Genomic DNA, 22,310 nt, shown 5'->3' on the forward strand with positions numbered 1-22,310 from the left:
CGATGAAAAGGGTCCTTATGAAGGGTAAATAGAAATTGGCATATCACCGTTGTGGTTTTGCGTAGGTATGAAACGTTCTTGCTAGAAACCCATAGCAGCCACGTAAAACATGCAACAACATTTATAGGACGTCTAACTTGTTTTTGCAGGGTATGCTATGTGATGTGATATGGCCAAAAGGATGTGATGAATGATATATGTGATGTATGAGATTGATCATGTTCTTGTAATAGGAATCACGACTTGCATGTCGATGAGTATGACAACCGGCAGGAGCCATAGGAGTTGTCTTAATTTATTTATGACCTGCGTGTCAATGAAAACGCCATGTAATTACTTTACTTTATTGCTAACCGTTAGCCATAGTAGTAGAAGTAATAGTTGGTGAGGCAACTTCATGAAGACACGATGATGGAGATCATGGTGTCATGCCGGTGACGATGGTGTTCATGCCGCGCCTCGAAGATGAAGATCAAAGGCGCAGGATGATATTGGCCATATCATGTCACTTTATGATTTGCATGTGATGTTTTTCATGTTTACATCTTATTTGCTTAGAACGACAGTAGCATAAAAAAGATGATCCCTCGCAATAATTTCAAGAAAGTGTTCCCCCTAAATGTGCACCGTTGCTAAGGTCCGTTGTTCCGAAGCACCACGTGATGATCGGGTGTGATAGGTTCTAATGTTCGCATACAACGGGTGTAAGCCAGATTTACACACGAAATACACTTAGGTTAACTTGACGAGCCTAGCAAGTACAGACATGGCCTCGGAACACGGAAGACCGAAAGGTCGAACATGAGTCGTATAGTGGATACGATCAACATGAAGATGTTCACCGATGATGACTTGTCCGTCTCACGTGATGATCGGACACGACCTAGTTGACTCGGATCATGTATCACTTAGATGACTAGAGGGATGCCTATCTGAGTGGGAGTTCATTAAATAATCAAATGAACTTAATTATCATAAACATAGTCAAAAGGATTTTGGAAATTATGTCGTAGCTTACGCTTTAGTTCTACTATTTTAGATATGTTCCTAGAGAAAATTTAGTTGAAAGTTGAAAGTAGCAATTATGCGGACTGGGTCCATAAACTGAGGATTGTCTTCATTGCCGCGCAGAAGGATTATGTCCTTATTGCACCGCTCAGTGAGCTGAACCTCGAGCGTCGGTTGTGGATGTTGCGAACATCTGACATACACGTTTTGATGACTACATGATAGTTCAGTGCGTAATGCTAAATGGTTTAGAATTGAGGCACCAAAGACGTTTTTGAAACATCGCAGAACATATGAGATGTTCCAAATACTGAAATTGGAATTTCAGACTAGTGCCCACGTCAAGAGGTATGAGACCTTTGACAAGTTTCATAAGCCTGCAAACTAAGGGAGAAAAACTCAATCGTTGAGCATGTGCTCAGATTGTCTGAGTACTGCAATCGCTTGAATCGAGTGGGAGTTAATCTTCCAGATGAGATAGTGATGGTCCTCCATAGTCACTGCCACCAAGCTATTGGAGCTTCGTGATGAACTATAACATATCAGGGATAGACATGATGATCCTTGAGCAACTCGCGATGTTTGACACCGCGAAAGTAGAAATCAAGTAGGAGTATCAATTGTTGATGGTTAAACCACTAGTTTCAATAAGGGCAAGGGAAAGAAGGGATACTTCATGAGACGGCAAGTAAGTTGCTGCTCTAGTGCAGAAACCCAAGGTTGAACCAAACCTGAGACTAAGTGCTTCTATAATGAGGGGAACGGTCACTGAAGCAGAACTACCCTAGATACTTGGTAGATGAGAGGGCTGGCAAGGTCGACAGAAGTATTTTGGATATATGTCATATTATTGTTTACTTTACTACTACTCCTAGCAGCACCAGGGTAATAAATACAGGTTCGGTTGCTAAGAGTTAGTAACTCGAAATAAAAGGTTGCGGAGACTAGCTAAAGGTGAGATGACGATATGTGTTCGATGTGTTTCCAAGGTTGATGTGATCAAACATCGCACACTCCCTCTACCATCGGGATTGGTGTTAAACCGAAATAATTGTTATTTGGTGTTTGCATTGAGTATAGACATGATAGAATTATGTTTATCGCCACACGGTTATTCATTTAAGGAGAATAATGGTTACTCTGTTTATTTGAATAATACCTTCAATGGTCTTGCACCTAAAATGAATGGTTTATGAATCTCGATCGTAGTGATACACATGTTCATGCCAAAAGATATAAGATAGTAATGATAGTACCATGTACTTGTGGCACTGCCATTTGAGTCATGTTGGTATAAAACGCATGAAGAAGCTCCATGTTGATGGATATTTGGACTCACTCGTTTTGAAAAGATTGAGACATGCGAACCATGTCTATTGGTAGATATGCATGAAGAAACTCCATGCAGATGGATCGTTTGGACTCACTTGATTTTGAATCACTTGAGACATGTAAATCATACCACATGGGCAAGATGACTGAAAGGCCTCGTTTTCAGTAAGATGGAACAAGAAAGCAACTTGTTGAAAGTAATACATTTTGATGTGTGCAGTCCAATGAGTGTTGAGGCACGCAGTGGATATCGTTATGTTCTTACTTCACAGATGATTTGAGTAGATGCTGAGTATATTTACTTGATGAAACACAAGTCTGAATTATTGAAAGGTTTAAGTAATTTCAGAGTGAAGTTGAAGATCGTCGTGACAAGATGATAAAATGTCTATGATATGATCATAGAGATGAATATCTGAGTTACGAGTTTGGCACACAATTAAGACATTGTGGAAATTGTTTCACAACTAATACCGCCTGGAACACCATAGTGTGATGGTGTGTCCGAACATCACAACTACACCCTATTGGATATGGTGCATACCATGATGTCTCTTATCGAATTACCACTATCGTTTATGGGTTAGGCATTAGAGACAACCACACTCACTTTAAATAGGGCACCACACAATTCCGTTGAGACGACACCGTATGAACTATGGTTTAGAGAAACCTAAGCTGTCGTTTCTTAAAAGTTTGGGGCTGCGATGCTTATGTGAAAAAGTTTCAGGCTGATAAGCTCAAACCCAAAGCGGATAAATGCATCTTCATAGAATACCCAAAAATAGTTGGGTATACATCCTATTTCAGATCCGGAAGCAAAAGTGATTGTTTCTAGAAACGGTTCCTTTCTCGAGAAAAAGTTTCTCTCGAAAGAACTGAGTGGGAGGATGATGGAGACTTGATGAGGTTATTGAACCGTCACTTCATCTAGTATGTAGCAGGGCACATGAAGTTGTTCCTGTGGCACCTACACCAATTGAAGTGGAATCTTATGATAGTGATCATGAAACTTCGAATCAAGTCACTACCAAACCTCATAGGTCGACAAGGATGCGTACTACTTCAGAGTGGTATGTAATCCTGTCTTGGAAGTCATGTTGCTAGACAACAGTGAACCTACGAGCTATGGAGAAGCAATGGTGGGCCTGGATTACGAAAATTGGCTCGAGGCCATAAAATCCGAGAGAGGATCCATGTATGAAAACAAAGTGTAGACTTTGGAAGAACTACTTGATGGTCGTAAGGCTGTTGAGTACATATGGATTTTAAAAGGAAGACGGACAATGATGGTAAGTATCACCATTAAGAAAGCTCCACTTGTCATTAAGATGTTTTCCGACAAGTTCAAGGAGTTGACTACGATGAGACTTTTTCACTCGTAGCTATGCTAAGAGTCTGTTGGAATTAAATTAGCAATTACTGCATTATTTATGAAATCTTGCAGATAGGATGTCAAAACATCGTTTCCTCGACGTTTTGCTTGAGGAAAGGTTGTATGTGATAAAACCAGAAGTTTTTTGACAATCCTGAAAGATGCTAACAAGTATGCAAAACTCCAGCAACCCTTCTAAGGACTAAGCATCTCGGAGTTGGAATGTACGCTTTGATGAGATGATCAAAGATTTTGGGTATATACAAAGTTTATTAGAAACTTGTATTTCCAAAGAAGTGAGTGGGAGCACTATAGAATTTCTGATGAGTATATGTTGTTGACTATTGTTGATCAGAAATGATGTAGAGTTTCTGGAAAGCATATAGGGTTATTTGAAAAGTTATTTTCAATGGAAAACCTGGATTAAGCTACTTGAACATTGAGCATCAAGATCTATAAGGATAGATCAAAATCGCTTAATAGTACTTTCAAACGAACACATACCATGACAAAATTTTGAAGGAGTTCAAAAATAGATCGGCAAAGAAGGAGTTCTTGGCTGTGTTATAAGGTATGAGTATTGAGTAAAACTCAAGACCTAACCACGGCAGAATAGAGAGAAAGGACGAAGGTCGTCCCCTATGCTTTAGACGTAGGCTGTAAAGTATGCTATGTTGTGTACCGCACCTGAAGTGTGCCAAGCCATGAGTTAGTCAAGGGGTACAAGTGTGATCTAGGAATGGATCACAGGACAACGGTCAAGGTTATCCTTAGTAACTAGTGGACTAAGAAATTTTATCGGTTATGGAGGTGGTAAAAGAGTTCGTCGTAAAGGGTTACGCCGATGCAATCTTTGACACTAATCTGGATGATTCTGAGTAGTAAACCGGATTCGTATAGTAGAACAGTTATTTGGAATAGCTCCAAATAGAGCGTGGTAGCTGCATCTACAAGATGACATAGAGATTTGTAAATCACACACGGATCTGAAAGGTTCAGACCCGTTGACTATAACATCTCTCACAAGCATAACATGATCAAACCCAGAACTCATTTAGTGTTAATCACATGGTAATGTGAACTAAATTATTGACTCTAGTAAACTCTTTGGGTGTTAGTCACATGGGGATGTGACCTTGAGTGTTAATCACATAGCGATGTGAACTGGATTATTGGCTCTAGTGCAAGTGGGAGACTGTTGGAAATACGCCCTAGAGGCAAAAATAAATTAGTTATTATTATATTTCCTTGTTCATGATAATCGTTTATTATCCATGCTAGAATTGTATTGATAGGAAACTCAGATACATGTGTGGATACATAGACAACACCATGTCCCTAGTAAGCCTCTAGTTGACTAGCTCGTTGATCAATAGATGGTTACGGTTTCCTGACCATAGAAATTGGATGTCATTGATGACGGGATCACATCATTAGGAGAATGATGTGATGGACAAGACCCAATCCTAAGCCTAGCACAAGATCATTTAGTTCGTATGCTAAAGCTTTTCTAATGTCAAGTATCATTTCCTTAGACCATGAGATTGTGCAACTCCCAGATACCGTAGGAATGCTTTGGGTGTACCAAACGTCACAACGTAACTGGGTGGCTATAAAGGTGCACTGCGGGTATCTCCGAAAGTGTCTGTTGGGTTGGCACGAATCAAGACTGGGATTTGTCACTCCGTGTAACGGAGAGGTATCTCTGGGCCCACTCGGTAGGACATCATCATAATGTGCACAATGTGACCAAGGAGTTGATCACGGGATGATGTATTACGGAACGAGTAAAGAGACTTGCCGGTAACGAGATTGAACGAGGTATCGGGATACCGACGATCGAATCTCGGGCAAGTATCGTACCGATAGACAAAGGGAATTGTATACGGGATTGATTGAATCCTTGACATCGTGGTTCATCCGATGAGATCATCATGGAGCATGTGGGAGCCAACATGGGTATCCAGATCCCGCTATTGGTTATTGACCGGAGAGTTGTCTCGGACATGTCTGCATGTCTCCCGAGCCCGTAGGGTCTACACACTTAAGGTTCGATGACGCTAGGGTTATAGGGAAAGTATGTACGTGGTTATCGAATGTTGTTCGGAGTCCCGGATGAGATCCCGGACGTCACGAGGAGTTCCGGATTGGTCCGGAGGTAAAGATTTATATATGGGAAGTCCCGTTTTGGTCACCGGAAAAGTTTCGGGTGCTATCGGTAACGTACCGGGACCACCGGGAGGGTCCCGGGGTCCACCAGGTGGGGCCACCAGCCCCAGAAGGCTGCGTGGGCCAAGTGTGGGAGGGGACCATCCCCAGGTAGGCTGGTGCGCCCCCCACCATGGCCCAAGGTGCGTGGAGAGTGGGAAATGGGAAAACCCTAGGTCCAGATGGGCCTTAAGGCCCACCCTAGGGCGCCCCCCTCTCTTTCCCCCCTTGGCCGCACCCTAGATGGGTTTTGGGGCCTGCCGCCACCCCTAGGGATGGAACCCTAGATGGGGGCACAGCCCCTCCCCTTCCCCTATATATATTGGGGGTTTTGGGGCTGCCAGACATAGGAGATCATCTCCCTCTTGGCGCAGCCCTACCTCTCTCCCTCCTCGTCTCTCGTAGTGCTTGGCGAAGCCCTGTTAGAGTCCCGCGCTCCTCCACCACCACCACACCGTCGTGCTGCTGCTGGACGGAGTCTTCCCCAACCTCTCCCTCTCCTTGCTGGATCAAGGCGCGAGAGACGTCACCGGGTTGTACGTGTGTTGAACGCGGAGGCACCGTTGTTTGGCGCTTAGATCGGAATCGACTGCGATCTGAATCGCTGCGTGTACGACTCCACCAACCGCGTTGTTGCAACGCTTCCGCTTAGCGATCTACAAGGGTATGTAGATGCACTCCCCTTCCCCTTGTTGCTAGATTACTCCATAGATTGATCTTGGTGATGCGTAGAAAATTTTAAATTTCTACTACGATCCCCAACATCTGTACCATACCAAAGCTCGCAAAAATCATATATTTCGGCTTGTTTAATTCCCGATATCCTCATTTGCTTAATCATGTGGCGATCGGCATCCAAGAGTTGACGCTGCGATCTAAGCATGTGCCTCTTATCTAGACTTACAAGCTGGTGATTGTGGTCGAGCGTAACTTTCTGAGTAGTTCAAATTCCCTCTTGATTGATGCTGAATTGAACTCAAGCCATACAATTAGTCCTCGAAATAGCTTGTTCTTTCTTGGCCACATGTGTTGGATTAGCATTTTTCACACCTGCCTTGCTACAAACAAAATATCTGGAACTTAAAGTCCCATCTTCTCTAAACTTCAAGTGGCACTTCCTAATGCTAAATCCCTTGGTTTGAGCATAAGAATTGTAAAATTGGTAGGCCTCTTCTTCAGACTGAAAGCACTTCCCAACTCTTGGAGCATTATCTGCATCTTGTTTGTCTTGATTATTCACTGGTGTGTTGCTCATTCTCGGTTGGCCATTAGTCTCAGTTCTTGGCAATTGCTGCAAGGTAATTGAATCAATGAAGAGATGCTTCAGGAAGAGAGGATCGTGCTAGCTGTTGCATGCGTACTGGTTACTGAACTTACCATGGTTGGAGTAGCTGTGGGCAGAGAGGATTCTGGAGCAGAGACCGCCGTGGTGCTGCTCATCGAGGGCTGGCCATTAGTCTCAGTCGTCGGAAATTGCTGCAAGGTAATTGAATCAATCAAAAGAGGCTTCAGGAAGAGAGGATTGTGCTTGGTGTAGCATGTGTACTGATTATTGAACTTATCCTGATTGGAGTAGCCGTGGGCAGAGAGGTGGTCTCCCGATCCAGTGCCTCGTTGCCCTCGTCGGGCTGCGCCATCTTGGCATGCTGTCGCCGGTGAGATGGAAGAGACGGAGATGGGTTTTTTCGTTTTGGAAGATGAAACAGATTAGAAGCTGAAAGGACGGGGCGTGGGGCGTGGGAAACGGAAGTGGGGTGGGCTGGGCTGAAGCCAGGCGAACGCTGCCTTGAGATTCGTACGCCAGATGCCATGCGCGCGAGGTGGTCTCCCGTTTGGCCTCGTGCGACCTCCTCGCTCACCCACTCCCCCAAATCCCTAGCCCGCGGCGGCGACGCACCTCCCCCTCACCTGCGCCAGTGACTCGGCCGCATCGGTGCCCTTCTCCTCAGGTTTCGCCGCCTAGCCTTCTTGTCCGCGTCGCCTCTCCCTTTCACCCACATCCTTTGCGCCACGGTCGAGCCAAAGTTGATTATTTTAGCGAGGTCGAGTAGGAGCCTGAGGAGCGTGAGCACGACGACCTTGTCATGCTCGATGACGGCGGCGACGAACCCTAGCGCTCCTCGTCGCCATCGACCTACAAGGAGGAGCACCGTGTTGGACGTTGCCATCCCTGACGCTGCTGGTCCGCTACGAGTTACCTGTCACCTGCTCCCAGGTCGCCCCCTAAGTCGAGCTCCCCACGCTCGACCTGCAAGGTTTGCATTCTTAATTTTCCCCACACATTTCCAATCTCTAGAGCCTAGGATTCGGGGAAAGGCAAGAAGAGATTCTGGAGCTGATTGTGACTGTTTCTTGTTGTGGATGGAATATGGATGCAGATGTGATGTGGCCAAGAACTGCTCTCTGCCGCGGGAGTAGATTGGAAAGGCAAGGCGCAAGGAGAGATTGGAAAGGCTGCTGCTGCTCCTGGACGATGCTGCTGCTGCCGCCGCTGCCTCTCGTCGATTCGGGCATGGTAAAGACCACTCGGTTGCACTACTCCATGTGTAGATGACTGAACTTGGGTGTGGAATTTTGATGCCTCTGAATTCAGTAAACTCAGTACTCACCGGAGTACACTTTCAGTACTGTAGGAGTACATTCAGCCTAGAGTATTGTACTGCATGAGTACTTTCAGTACTGTAGTACTTGTATTGTTTCTTAGAGTATTTTCTTGGAGTAAATGTAGTAGTTTAACTGAAATCAACATTTCTGAAAATCATGTTTATCAATGGGTTGCATGTACTATAAATCAACATCTCTGAAATCATGTTTATCATGTTGTAGTATTCTTTTTATCAGGATTTTAGTACTCTTGCTTGGCTCAAACCAAACTGATTCTGCTGTAGTACTCATGTTGCGGTATTCTTTTTATCATGCCCGGAGTACTTTGATGGATCTACTGGGTAGGCACCAAACTGATTTTTAGAGTATACTCCATGTTTCTCCATTTCAGAGCACATTCTTGGAGTGGATTTGCATTTCAGAAAGTTTACAAGTGGGAGTACATGAAGTACTACAGTTTAAATAGAGGAGAAGATGGTGCCTGCTCCATGATGATGCCGCCATCAGCTACGAATTCCTCGAACATGGCGAGTACTCCAATGCTTGTATTCCTATCAATGTTTACTGCTGTAATCATGGAGTAGTTAGCTGATGTAATCATGGCCGGAGAAATGCACCATTAGTTGGTAAGAAATAATGTCAGTATGAAACCTCTCGATAGTAACTGTTTTTTCTGTGACGAACAGTACAAGGTTTCAACTTTATTTGCCCCATTCCATGTTTTAAAATCATTACCAAATCATATGAAGCATGATATAACAATGTTCAAGCTGATTCGGTGAATCTGTAGTCTATACTCTACATATTACACCTCACTGTGTGTTCCCCAAATATTCAGCATTGCAAAACAAAGAAATATTAAATACAAGCTTCACTATTGATGATAGTGTGAAACAATATACCATATTTTATTTTTCCTGGGAGCATAATGGACTAACTTGTCAATGTAACCTCGGTTGTATACTACATCTACATCCCTGTCGATGAACATGTGCACTATTGAACTACCTACGCATCTACATCTCTATGAAGATACATATACAACTGCATATTGGTTCTTGGATGAACACTATTTTCAGTTTACTCGCATGAGCCATTCAAGGAAAGTAGTCTCTCTGTTCTAGTGTACCTAGATGTACGATGAAACGGACTTGTGAACCAAAGCAATTTGAGTTGACGGACGGACAGAGGAAGCGGGGCAAAGATGATTTATTTATGGGCGATGATGAATTGCTACAAATACATATACTCCATCACTCCTACCTTCCATGCATGTCAGCATCCGGTGCTACCGCTTGATTCCCTGAAGATTGAAGAACCACCCCCTGCCCTAACAAATCATTTCATATAAATTAAACTACTGTACCTAGCAATGTAAAAATACAAAAAGGATAAAAATCACTAACCTATATAGAAAAAATGGCACATTCCGACCGTCCTGCTGTTTTGGCTTCAATTTGCCTCGCCTTGCATGTCACTGCATCCTTAAGAAAAAAAATGCATTGATAATTATAATTAAGAACTTCGCCTACAACAAAACAGAACCAGGAGAAACTCATCGATGTCATTGTCTTCAAGGCCCTCATTGTCCTCTGATAATATAGTTTGAGAGAAGTCCATATTACCCCCTCAAACTTGTCTTAGGCTTCACTTTACAAACCTCAACATTGTGTTCGTTCAAGTTTCATCCTTCAACTTCATAAACCATTCATAATTATAAGGGTCTGCTTCAGTATAGCCACCTTAAGCGGGTCAATGGTGGAGATGAAAACTTACCCCTAAGGCCTTGTACAATGGGAGGTGCTTAGATAGATGTTTAGAAAAATAAACCGGATTTTTCTGAAGCACCGGTGCCTATTTCTACAGAAGAGACCCTTAGTTAAGCGTCTATCCTGTACAAGTAAGCACCGGGGCTTAAAAAAGCCTGGTTTATTTCTCTAAGCACCTCCTCTAAGCATCTCCCATTGTACAAGGCCTAAGGCACATAGGACATGACGGTCAATTTAAGTACTAACCGCTTTATTAATCGGTGTATGTATGGCTCACATCGACATTGTTTTTTAACTTAAACATAACATAGACTTAGGTACTTATTGTCAAAAAATCTAATTTATGACCTGTAGGAATTTAGTATTACATATGAATTTAGTACTCCCACTGTTCCACTTTATAATGCGCCTTTGTGTGTAGCGTTTATACCAATGCGTGAGCTGGCATTCTCATTTGGACAGGAATTGCCCTCCAGCTGCTCGCTCTGTCACAGCACGGGGGTGTCTGCTGCTGCGTTCCTGTGAACAGTCCAGGGCTACTTTAGTCCAAAGCAGCTTATGCGCACTACATTTCGGAATCTAGGCAAAAAAACTATGTGCATTAGAATATGGAACGGAGGGAGTATTACCATGTAGTAGTTCGGCAAGAAAATTTGCAGGAATCAGTTTAGGCAGAAGAATTGCTAGTTTCTACAAATTCAATCCTCAAGGACATTTACAAACCAAAGTGATTTCGTTAAAGCTTTTCTTACAGGACATCCTTAGGCATGTATGTGCTTGGAATAGGCAAGTGCAGTCTATTGACCAGGTCACCAGGAATACTTCATCGAAAGCAAGCTAGGTAGAAGAAGAAGCAGTTGGTTGTGCCAGAATAAATAATTTACAACTCCAATTTTGTATCAGAAGTTTAAGAGGAATAATAAAATTTATGAGATTCTAGAGAGTTTAAACATCAACAGTGATTTGTTCTTGTTTGAATACCAAGAAAAGAAAAGACAGTTACATGTACTACTAATCCTTCCTTTAAACTAAGGGAAAACAGCTTAGAGCATACCTTGTCTATCCATGCATTTATTTCTTTAGTGAACAGAAGCAGATCTGTTCGAATTCAAAATCATAAGCAACACGGCTTGGTGAAACAAAATATACACCATGAATGTTGAAAGGCTTGTTTGCTTGTCCTAACCTAATGCTCTTTCCATAGGACAATATAAATAAGAATCAAATCATAACCAGGGATCGGAAATTAAAGAATGCCACCAGTCTGACAAATGGAATCCGCAAATTAAACAACTTGGCTTCCCATCTCAATACATAGTTCAACTATGCACAAAAACTATCTAACAACTACTAAACGTGTGGGTACTGCTATACTGCCTAATCAGCTGTGTACAGATAAGATAACCATTTAATCTGCAACAACAAAATCAAGTAGATACATTAGGTTTAGTGCCTACTCTGCATCATGATATTTGACCTCTGAGCTGCATCCGAGTTGTTACAATTTTTCTTTAACTGTGCACTTAACTGAAACTTTGAAGTTGAGCCAGTTCCTCATCTTGCACTATTTCACTACAAAAATTGAGCAAATAAGTACAAAGAATAACAAAACTTAACCTAGCAAAGAATGCTTGTCTATTTGGCCATCCTAAGAAAATATCAGTAATGTATCCCATAGTTATTTGCAAGATCGCCTGACTAATCTGGATACCGATCACATGTTCGTTCATTTTGTCATAAACAGTAAAAAAAGAAAATCTTTATACTCATTTATCATTTAATTAGAACACCGGTTTAATCCACCAAGTTAGCGTGTAAGTTTCTAAAAGGGATAACGAAAATAAAATGCAGCTATAGGTCTAGATTTCTATCAAGATCCAGTTGCACAATAGAATCTCAAACTACTGAGCCAGAACTATGTTATTTAAAGGTTGAACCCTGAATTGAATAGTCAATATAATCTTCTGAATGAACAGGCAAACTTAGATATATGGTTGTACAGGGGTGCATAACATTCAGCGGAAGCACCATCAAGAGGAAAAATATCCTGCGATAGTAATCCCACTAGTAGAAAAAGGGTCAAATGTGAAGCACATTAGTGCCGGTTCCAACGGCTAGGCGGACGGGCATCATTAGTACCGGTTCATGGGCAACCTTTAGTACCGGTTCATGCCACGAACCGGTACTAATGAGGCTGTGTCGGGCTATGGTCAGGCTGGGGCCCCCACGAAGACCTTTAGTACCGGTTCATGCCCTGAACCGGTACTAGAGTTTCTTAGTAAGCTGATTTTTAGTCCCACCTCGCCAAGAGAGAGGCAGTATGAGCGGTTTATAAGCCGTGAGTGCACAGACAATGACGAAGAGTTGCAATGCTCACCTGCATGTTGATTAGTTTCAAGCCTTGCGGAATAGCATAGATTGCACTGAGCTATGTGCAGTGCAGTCTACACTATTTCGAATAGCTTGAAGCAAATTAACCAGCATTGCACCTCCTTTTTATTTTTAATAACTTATTTGAACTCCGGACTTCTTTTGTGTTCAGTATGTAGCATTCAAAGCGACGTCATCAATTTCCAACATGTTCTGACATCATTTGTTGTTTTTCAGTCATTTACCTAATTCTTTGGAGAGCTAAATGACCGTGAAATTGAAAATCACTACAAAATGAATTCTGAAAATGTTGAAACTTGACATGGTATCATCATTTCACCCGCATAGCATGTGCGAAAGAGTAGAGAGGGTCACGGCAAAAAATGGACGCACTTCGTGTACAAACTGGACAAACTCTTTCGGAGTATCAGGGTTTCGGACGAGAACTCATCTGTTACACGGGCACTTCAATGTTTTTTAAACTTATTTGAACTCCGGACTTCTTTTGTGTTCAGTATGCAGCATTCAAAGCGACGTCATCAATTTCCAACATGTTTTGACATCATTTGTTGTTTTTCGGTCATTTACCTAATTGTTTAGAGAGCTAAATGACCGTGAAATTGAAAATCACTATAAAATGAATTCTGAAAATGTTGAAATTGGCATGGTATCATCATTTCACCCGCATAGCATGTGCGAAAGAGTAGAGTGGGTCACGGCAAAAACTGGACGCACTTCGTGTACAAACTGGACAAACTCTTTCGGAGTATCAGAGTTTCGGACGAGAACTCATCTGTTACACGGGCACTTCAATGTTTTTTAAACTTATTTCACCTCCGGACTTCTTTTGTGTTCATTATGCAGCATTCAAAGTGACGTCATCAATTTCTAACATGTTCTGACATCATTTGTTGTTTTTCGGTCATTTACCTAATTGTTTAGAGAGCTAAATGATCGTGAAATTGAAAATCACTAAAAAATGAATTCTGAAAATGTTGAAACTTGGCATGGTATCATTATTTCACCCGCATAGCATGTGCGAAAGAGTAGAGAGGGTTACGGCAAAAACTGGACGCACTTCGTGTACAAACTGGAAATAGAAGAAAAGAAATAATGCAGAAAAAAAACTATACAAAAAAATTACTCAAAAATAAATAAAAGAAAATAAATAATGTAGAAAAGAAAAAAACTATATAAAAAATTACTCAAAAATAAATAGAAGAAAATAAATAATGCAGAAAAGATAAAACTATATAAAAAATTGTTGGCGCGCTGCCCAGTGGGCCTGCCAGACCTAGGGTGTGCAAATGCAGGCCCAGAAGGTCCAGCAGACTCACAGGGCAGCGCGCCCTAGTTAGGCCCAGAAGCCTGCTATATAGAGAAGCTCGGAGGAGCAGCCGCGGCTGGGTTTATAAACCAGTGCGGCTGCCCTTCGCTCGGCGAGGTGGGAATAAACATTTGTGCACCACCGGTGGCAGCGCACAACCATTAGTACCGGTTGGTGGCTCCAACCGGTACTAAAGGGGGGGTCTTTAGTACCGGTTCGTGGCACGAACCGGTATTAAAGGGGTCGTTTCCCGCCCCTTGGCCTGGCGAAAATTGGCCTTTAGTACCGATTGGTGGTTCCAACCGGTACTAAAGACCCCTCCTATATATATTTCATCGACCACCAGTACTTCTTCTCGATCCAACTTCTTCGCCGCGCCCGTCGCCCATCGCGCGCCGCCCTCGCCGCCCCCGCCGCCCGTCGTCGCCGTCACCGCCGTCGCCCACGCCACCCGTCGTCGCCGTCACCGCCGTCGCCCCCGTCACCGCCGTCACCCCCGCGCACCGCGCCCGTCGCGCCGCCGCTTCTCGCCCCCGCCGCGCCCGTCCCCGTCGTCGCCCGCCGCCGCCCCCCGCTCGTACACACACACACACACCACACCACACCACACCACACACACACACATACACACACACACATTGTTTTTACTTATTTTCTATTTTCTGTTGTTTAGAATAATGTTAGATAAATTACATAGATAATAATGTTAAATGTTAATGTTAGATGAATTATATGGAAAAGATGTTAAATATTAATGTCAAATATATTTTACATGAATTAGAACAAGTTGAACTAGTTGAATTAGTATAGCTAGATATTAATTAGGTATATATATGTGAGATTTGAACTAGTTGAATTAATATAACTAGGTTATTTTTAGTATGAAAATTAATAGAACAAGTTTATTTTTAGTAAGAAAATTTAGGTATATGAGATTTGATGATCTAATCAAAATATTACTATATAGAACTACCTACTTTATTTTAGTACGAAATTAATAGAACTAGTTTATTTTTAGTAAATGCTTAGTTGAATTAATAGAACTAGTTTATTTAGTTGAATTAATAGAACTAGTAAGTGTTTAATGTTTCACCTATATATGAACATATATGTTAGATATTAGATATAAATTATATGTTAGATATATATTTAATTTAGTTATATGAGATTTCATTATCTAATTAACATTTTATTATATAGAACTAGCAACCTTATTTTTAGTAAGAAAATTAATAGAACTAGTTGAATTAGTTCAATTAATTAGTTGAACTAGTTGAATTAACATAATTAGTTGAATTAATTAGGTATATTCTTCGTAAGTGCTTAGTTGAATTAGTTCAATTAATTAGTTGAACTAGTTGAATTAACAGAATTAGTTGAATTAATTGAACTAATAAGTGTTTAATGTTTCACCTATGAACATAGGAATATCGTCTGACGACGAACACGATTTCATTATGTGCGAATACTGCGAAGACAAGCGCGGCCAGTGCGGCGGAAATTTTCTAGTTGATGATAGACGCTTCAGCATCAAGCTGGATGAGAACTTCGAAGTGGATACAGTAAGTCACAACGACAAGTCTTTTTTCATAATTAAGCATGACTTATGCTTCATTTGTTTCACCTTTTAATTTTAATTTTTCACTATTCTACTAGCGTATCCCCTGCCATGCAAGAATTTTTGTCTTGGATAAGATAGGTTTCAGTCCTAATGAAACTATGGAGGTAAAAAGAGTTTACTTAAAGACCGAGCATGGTTATACCTTCAACGTCAAATTATACAATGCAGACACATACACCTATTTTGAATGCAAAACTTGGCAAGCACTATGTAAGGCTTATGCATTTGAGCCTGATATAGTTATCACCTTTGATATTCGTCCGGAAGATGATATTGAAGGTAATAAAGACATCTGGGTCGATGTGCAGACGCCTCCAGTTCTACCATTATGTGAGTTTCTCAACCATATTTATGTCTTCGATATGAGATTATTTGAACCAGTTGAATAATTAATAGATCTCAATTTATATTGACAGCTTACTTCCAATCAAGCAAACATGTCCGGCGCTTGGTAGACAGGACCGTCCACTGTCTCGGGGCTGAACTAAACTGCGAGGAGACAAGTCATTATGTTTCATGGCTTGAGGATCTTGATGCTGTCAAGACAAATTTCTTTCCTGCACTTAGAAATGTTAGTACTCAAAACATGCGACCAATAGTGTTCGTACTGAACTACGGTCACATATATTTAGGAAAGATGGTAAGATTTCTACTATTTCTCCTCAGTGCATCTTTTGCATACATTATTTTTTTAAGCTAAACTTCATTGCTAAGTATGTTACTATATGATGTTCTTCAACAGGGACTCCCGATGAATGTTGTGCCTGATTGGATCGAGACTAAAGGTACCATGAATATTGTTAGCTTACGGCCAAGATATCCTACAATGCACTTTAGTGCATTCAGGATTCCTAATAGCGAGGAATGCTTAATAGTAAAAGACTGGAGCAAAATTGTGAACGATCACAGAGAAGTACTAGGGGGCAGCAATCAGAAGCGCAACCCACGATTAGGAGACAGGTTCATCTGCATGCTCCAATATGATGAATCAGCAAAGCTATACATGTTCTATGCTCTTTTACCTGAGAGAGAGCAGTAGGAGTGATTAATTAGCTAGTTCATGCTCTTAGTACTTGTCCTCTCATGTCTGTGTTCTTCGTCCTGAACTTAATCTCAAAGAGTGATTTGCTTTTGTGGTGTTATGAACGCTTATAATATCATTACCATGTTGAACTCGATGATATCTTTGCTATGAAAACCGTTGGTGATGATATATATGATGCAAGAGTTTTTATACTAATTAATATGATGATGATGAGTTATTATATCATTTATGAAAGAAATTGCATATTAGTTTCAACTGGATGGATTCTAGCTAAGTGATCAAGTATATGCCATATCCATATTACCTCGATCACTTAAGTAGGTGATCAAGTATATATAATATGGATATGACATATACTTGATGACTTAGCTAGGATCCACACGCATCCAGTCAAACTAATCACCTAATGATTTAACAACTCATTATAATGTAAAACAATCACTAAATTAAATTGAAAACACAAAATTAAAGTAAAAATAAAAAATAAAACCAAAATACACCAAAACATTTAGTACCGGTTGGTGTTACCAACCGGTACTAATGTCCTACGCGCACACGGAGCTGGCTCGTGCCACGTGGTTGCCCTTTAGCACCGGTTCGTGCTGAACCGGTACTAAAGGGGGGGGGGGGGCTTTAGTGCCTACAATTTAGTGCCGGTTACCGAACCGGCACTAAAGGCCCTTACGAACCGGTGCTATTGCCCGGTTCTGCACTAGTAATCCACATTCCTGGGTGATCAAACATTCCAACCTATCACCATATTACCATATAAAAACTTGAAAGGCTTGTTAGTGTTAAATAAACCCTCTTGCATGAAAAATATATGATTATTATATATTAATTAACAGTATTGATTACAATGAGAGAGCAATCCAAGAAGTACAATAAGAACTATTGCATCTTGAGGTATAGATTAGGACAAGAGAAACAAAAGAAAAATGTTCATCATTGAGAAAATCCTCGGAGATTAGCACCCCGAACTTTAGCTTTCCTTCAGAAATAAGGGTGGGGAATCTTAAGCTCCACAATTTTGTGCCGCCAATAGTTGATGCCTTCATAAGCTGCAAGGACCAATCTATAGCAGCACATGCAGCTCCACTATTGCAGCTTGAATGTCCACATCAGTATTCTGGTAAAATCAGAACATGTTCAGTATTTTGGTAAAAAAATGCAGACCACAATTGTCTGTCATATGGTGCCTTGCCACTGGGCGTACCGCTACCATCTCCCGCAGCAGCTCCAGTGGCGTCCCTTCCGATCAGGGGCCTCCAGATCGGCGCCCAGCACAAGCAGTGCGCATACGGCTGCTACACACCCGTCCCCGCCACGACATGCAACAACATCAACCCGTCAGTAATTTTAAAAAGGGGTGTGGTGTTCTATTTTAGACGTGGCCCTTCTTTAGGCTTGGACATAATTTCAAATCTCTTTTTCTGTGAGTTCATCGGGACACAAAGTTCTTTACGTATTCTAAAAAGAACTATCATGCACACTGTGTTCCAATATTTGTCTAACAGCTAGTATAAATCACAATTCATTCCCGATAAGGGAAATAAGAATTTTTAATAGCATTCAACTTGCATAAATATAACAACATTAATAATTAATCAATTTTTCTTCAGACTCTCATGGTCTCAAGGAAAATTTTCGGAAGGCAAATGCTATCTACCAATTGCAAGATTTCTAGATGCTCAGAGGTGTCAAATACATTTATGTATATGAAAAAAAATAGTAGCCCCAAACTTATAATACACCTCATTGAGTTAGTAACTCTGAGCTTAAATACCATAGCTGACAAGACGTTCTTTGGCAAAATAGCATTTTTCGTCGAGTGTATGGTTAAGATGAAACGGATACTTTTTTCATCAACAAAAAAACATGTAAAACATACTCCATCGTTGCAGCCAATGCTATTTCTGCACAGTCAAAAAAGAACTTAGGTAGTTACACAATTTAGTAGCATCCGGATGGATGGCACGACCAAGCTAAATCTAATTCCCTCTCAAATATAAGACACGCAAGGTAGATTATGAAATAAGAGTGCATGCTGGCCACAACGACTGAATGTTGAAGCCTGCACCCTGGTATCTTGCCTGCCTTGTTGTTATACTTATGCACCTCACTTCTTCCCTGAATCTCTCTTGGTGTAAGATGCAGGGAGAAAGATATTTCAACTAGAACCAATAATGTGCAACAAGTTGGTTAATAAAAACTACGCCTATCCATTTTGTACAGACCGCGCACACACAATCGATGTATGATTACTCTATAAACAATCTAAACCTGGAACCAGGATAACCTGAAAACTTTCCTGGTAGGACTGTGGAAACAGAGGTACCTTGATCACATCCATGATGTTGTCGTGGTGGTGTTCATCTCGTCATGGATTTTTCTCTGCCGCCCTTGCTGGAAATCCATTGCCGGCTAGACAATTCTCATCCACAACCAGCCGCACAACGTCTCTTCAACAGTTGCTACGATGGTCACATACTTCATCTTCTTTTCTTTCCGAGTAGACAACCAATCAATGCTCCTCCACAACTCCTAGTTTCGAAGGAAGAGAGGGGGTGCAGCCCACGGTGCCGAATCTTGATGGGGCTTGTTGAGGTCGAGGCGGTTGGGCCAGATGCATTTTCCCCCTCTGAACTTACTCCCACCGGAGATTTGCACTGATGTGAATCCTTCTGCTGAACTCCTACAAAACAGATTTTTTTTGGATTACTATAGATTGCATGCTATGCTCTAATCCTCTTCCACTTCGAACCAATGATAATACACGAAAACAGCAAGAGCAGAACCACTTCTACGTCTTTTGTTACAACTTCTAGCAATCGCGGTCACATATGCATAAAACCTAAAGCAAGGAGAAGTGCATTTGCATAACAAAAAAATCTTCAGCAACATCTCTGAACCTTACCAGCCAATCTGTCTGAATTGCAATCCTCCCTCCTCTCTGTACTAGTATCTTTTTTTCATCTCTGAAGATTGCACAACACATACCAGTAGCAGCCTCGATGATGGTCTTTGTCGACCGTCTGCTTCCACGAGGTCACCACTAGGCAGCCGCTGGTCCTTCCCATCATCCATCGTCTCCATCTTCCTCGGATCCACGGGCTCGAACGGGATGCCAGCGACGGCCAGAGGGGTGGCGGCGCGCATGCCGACAGGAGGAAGGAAGAACAGGGGCGGCGGCGCGTCCTCCTGGAGGAGGAGGAGGAGGAGGAGCAGGGGCGGTGGCACGCCGGGAGGAGGTCGGGAGTGTGTGGGAGGGGCGCGGATAGGCGGCATGGGCGGGCGGGAGCGATGGAGGAGGTGGGGGCGGGGCGGCCGGGATCCAGGGAGGTTGGGGGTCGGGCGGCGTCGGGAGTGAGGGAGAAGGTGGGGGCGGGGCGACGCCAGGATCAGGGGAGGAGATGTGGGTGGCGGGCGGTGTCGGGAGCCGGGGAGGAGGTCGGGGGATGGCGGCGCCGGGCGGAGGCGAAGGGATCTGGAGGGCGGCGGCGAAGGGACGAAGGGCGGCGGCGGGCGAACGAGGGCATCGCTCGAGGGCACGATACCTTGGTCGTACGTGCGGGAGTTTGGTCAGCGATTTTTTTTCGCCGGTTAATCTTCACCGGTTTGTTTTCGCCGGTTTGTTTTCGTTCGTGACAGATGGGTTCTACGGGAGGTTAGGCGTGTGGGGCGGGTGGGGGATTTGGCTGGAGGGTTTTCTTGGTTCATTGCGGCTGAGCGCGAGGTGGGAGTAGGTACAAAAAAGACCATGGTAGGTGGGACGAAAATAAACCCGGAACAGAAATTACCAACTGAGACATTAGGAGTAGAGATATACCAATATAAAAAGACCCAAAGGGGTAGATTCAACTGATCTCAGTCATCGAACTAAGTTAATCCAACAAACTAGACTGCTCCAATGACGAGTGTTAAACGTGTTTAATATGCAATTAATATCATACCAAATATTACACTAATCATATGATTAACACACAAATAGTAGCATACATAAAATCCACGTGCAATTAATATATTGCCTAAATATTTAACGTGTGTTGCACCTACGCATTTACTAGTACCAACTAATGTATGTATGTATGTGTGTGTGTATGTATGTATGTATGTATGTATGCATGTATTCCGTGAGGACGGGCGAGCAAGTGGTAGGCCTGGTGAGCTAGCCGGTGGAACACTCAGGAGGACTCGAGCTGGTCTTGTAGCCAGTGGCGGAGCTAGGATTGGAGCAAGCCCCGGGCCAAAAAAAATTTATCACGAGTGAAAAAACTTAACCTCCATAAGGCTTTTAGCTACCACAAAAGATACCCCATAAAAATATGGTTTAATCGCGAAAAGTTAAAATTTAAACTCAATGCTTAACGATATAACATAATATATAAAAATATGACAAAAACTACAAAGAACAGCATGTGATATAAAAGAGTACCAAATCAATGATTTGCTTCATCAGTGCCTCGCCTAACCTTGTCAACGGTAGAAGAAGAGCCAACACCTTCAAGACAACAAAAGCAAAATCATAAGATATACAATATCATTGATAAAAATCTAAAAACTTACCTCAAAATAACCGAGTTAGATCGTGGCCTCGTGGAGTGGATGGGTTCCCTCGTGCGTCCGTTTCAGCCTTCCAGACGAGAGAGCCCATCAGTCTTTGGGCTTTCTTCTTTTCCACGCCCTGGGCCTGCAGAAAAACATACATATATTAGCCTGTTCGAATTTCCACGCCCCGGGCCTGGGCCCTGGATGCCCGGGGCCCAGCTCCGCCCCTGCTTGTAGCCTCCTCATCTCCTCTCGCATCCTCGTAATCTCCTCCGTGTGCCGATCGACCATCAAGACGGCGACGATCGTCTTGCCCAGAGTATAAAGCCGCCGGTCATAGCCACCCATCCGAGTACCTGCAACCATGCACACACACATACGGGTCATCATTGTCGTCGTCTACCTTAGCTAAATCTCCATGGACATGCAGACCTAACAAATAAATAGAACAAATCGATTGATTGAAGGTCGTGATGGATGGTACGTTATATATGTACCATGGTGTCGATCGACGGAGCTAGCTGCAGCTTGGGCTTGTGAGCTTCGTCGTACGGAGAGATCCACTAGCGTGCGTGCCTGAGCTTAGAGCTTGGAGTTTCGATGGAGGGATCGATGATTCAGAGATCTAAACATACTACTAGTACTAGCTACCGGTGTCCAGATGTGACACCCACACCCACACCCACACGCGCCAACTGTCATTTGGTTTTTATTATTATTGCTTTGCATTGTACATGACCATGGGGCAGCGGTTTCATTCTTACTAGCTTCCGCTCACGTGGCAAAGCTGAATGAGGCATGAGTATCTCTACTCTTTTATCCACGGGACCTCATCAAAAGGGTAGACTGCTCCGTCCGGTTAAAAAAAGACTAGGTCAAAATCACACGACATCATAACTGATCAAGAGACAGTCAAACGAAAACCCTGATGATGAAGGCGAACAACCACTAATCCAAATAAGAGTCTATCCAAATAAGAGTCTATTATTGGCTCCTACATATTCTACGAAGATCTTTATCAGTCAAACCGCCTAACAACATACGTTGTTCTCTTTGTCATCGGAATGTTTCTACAACATATGGTCTGTTGCAAATAGGAATTC

The 22,310-nt window shown here is 42.5% G+C and overlaps 3 long non-coding RNA genes across 4 annotated transcripts; 1 reads left to right on the plus strand and 2 right to left on the minus strand.

The window, feature by feature from the left end:
* Nucleotides 1-7,776: 7,776 nt before the first annotated feature.
* Nucleotides 7,777-9,191, plus strand: LOC125549564. Its single transcript, XR_007301389.1, has 3 exons — nucleotides 7,777-8,178; nucleotides 8,302-8,438; nucleotides 8,919-9,191. It is a non-coding gene; the product is annotated as an uncharacterized LOC125549564 (long non-coding RNA).
* On the minus strand, nucleotides 8,963-10,234 carry LOC125549565. The gene is made up of 3 exons (XR_007301390.1): nucleotides 9,934-10,234; nucleotides 9,791-9,857; nucleotides 8,963-9,094 (listed from the first exon to the last, which is right to left on the minus strand). It is a non-coding gene; the product is annotated as an uncharacterized LOC125549565 (long non-coding RNA).
* A 7,372-nt stretch (nucleotides 10,235-17,606) lies between these two features.
* Nucleotides 17,607-19,873, minus strand: LOC125549566. 2 transcript variants are annotated; one of them, XR_007301392.1, is made up of 3 exons: nucleotides 19,660-19,873; nucleotides 17,876-19,354; nucleotides 17,607-17,788 (listed from the first exon to the last, which is right to left on the minus strand). It is a non-coding gene; the product is annotated as an uncharacterized LOC125549566 (long non-coding RNA). The 2 variants fall into 2 exon arrangements; XR_007301391.1 differs by having other exon boundaries at nucleotides 19,577-19,873.
* Nucleotides 19,874-22,310: the final 2,437 nt, after the last annotated feature.

This window comes from Triticum urartu, chromosome 3, assembly GCF_003073215.2.
Source record: "Triticum urartu cultivar G1812 chromosome 3, Tu2.1, whole genome shotgun sequence".
In the NCBI taxonomy this organism is placed as follows: Eukaryota; Viridiplantae; Streptophyta; class Magnoliopsida; order Poales; family Poaceae; genus Triticum; species Triticum urartu.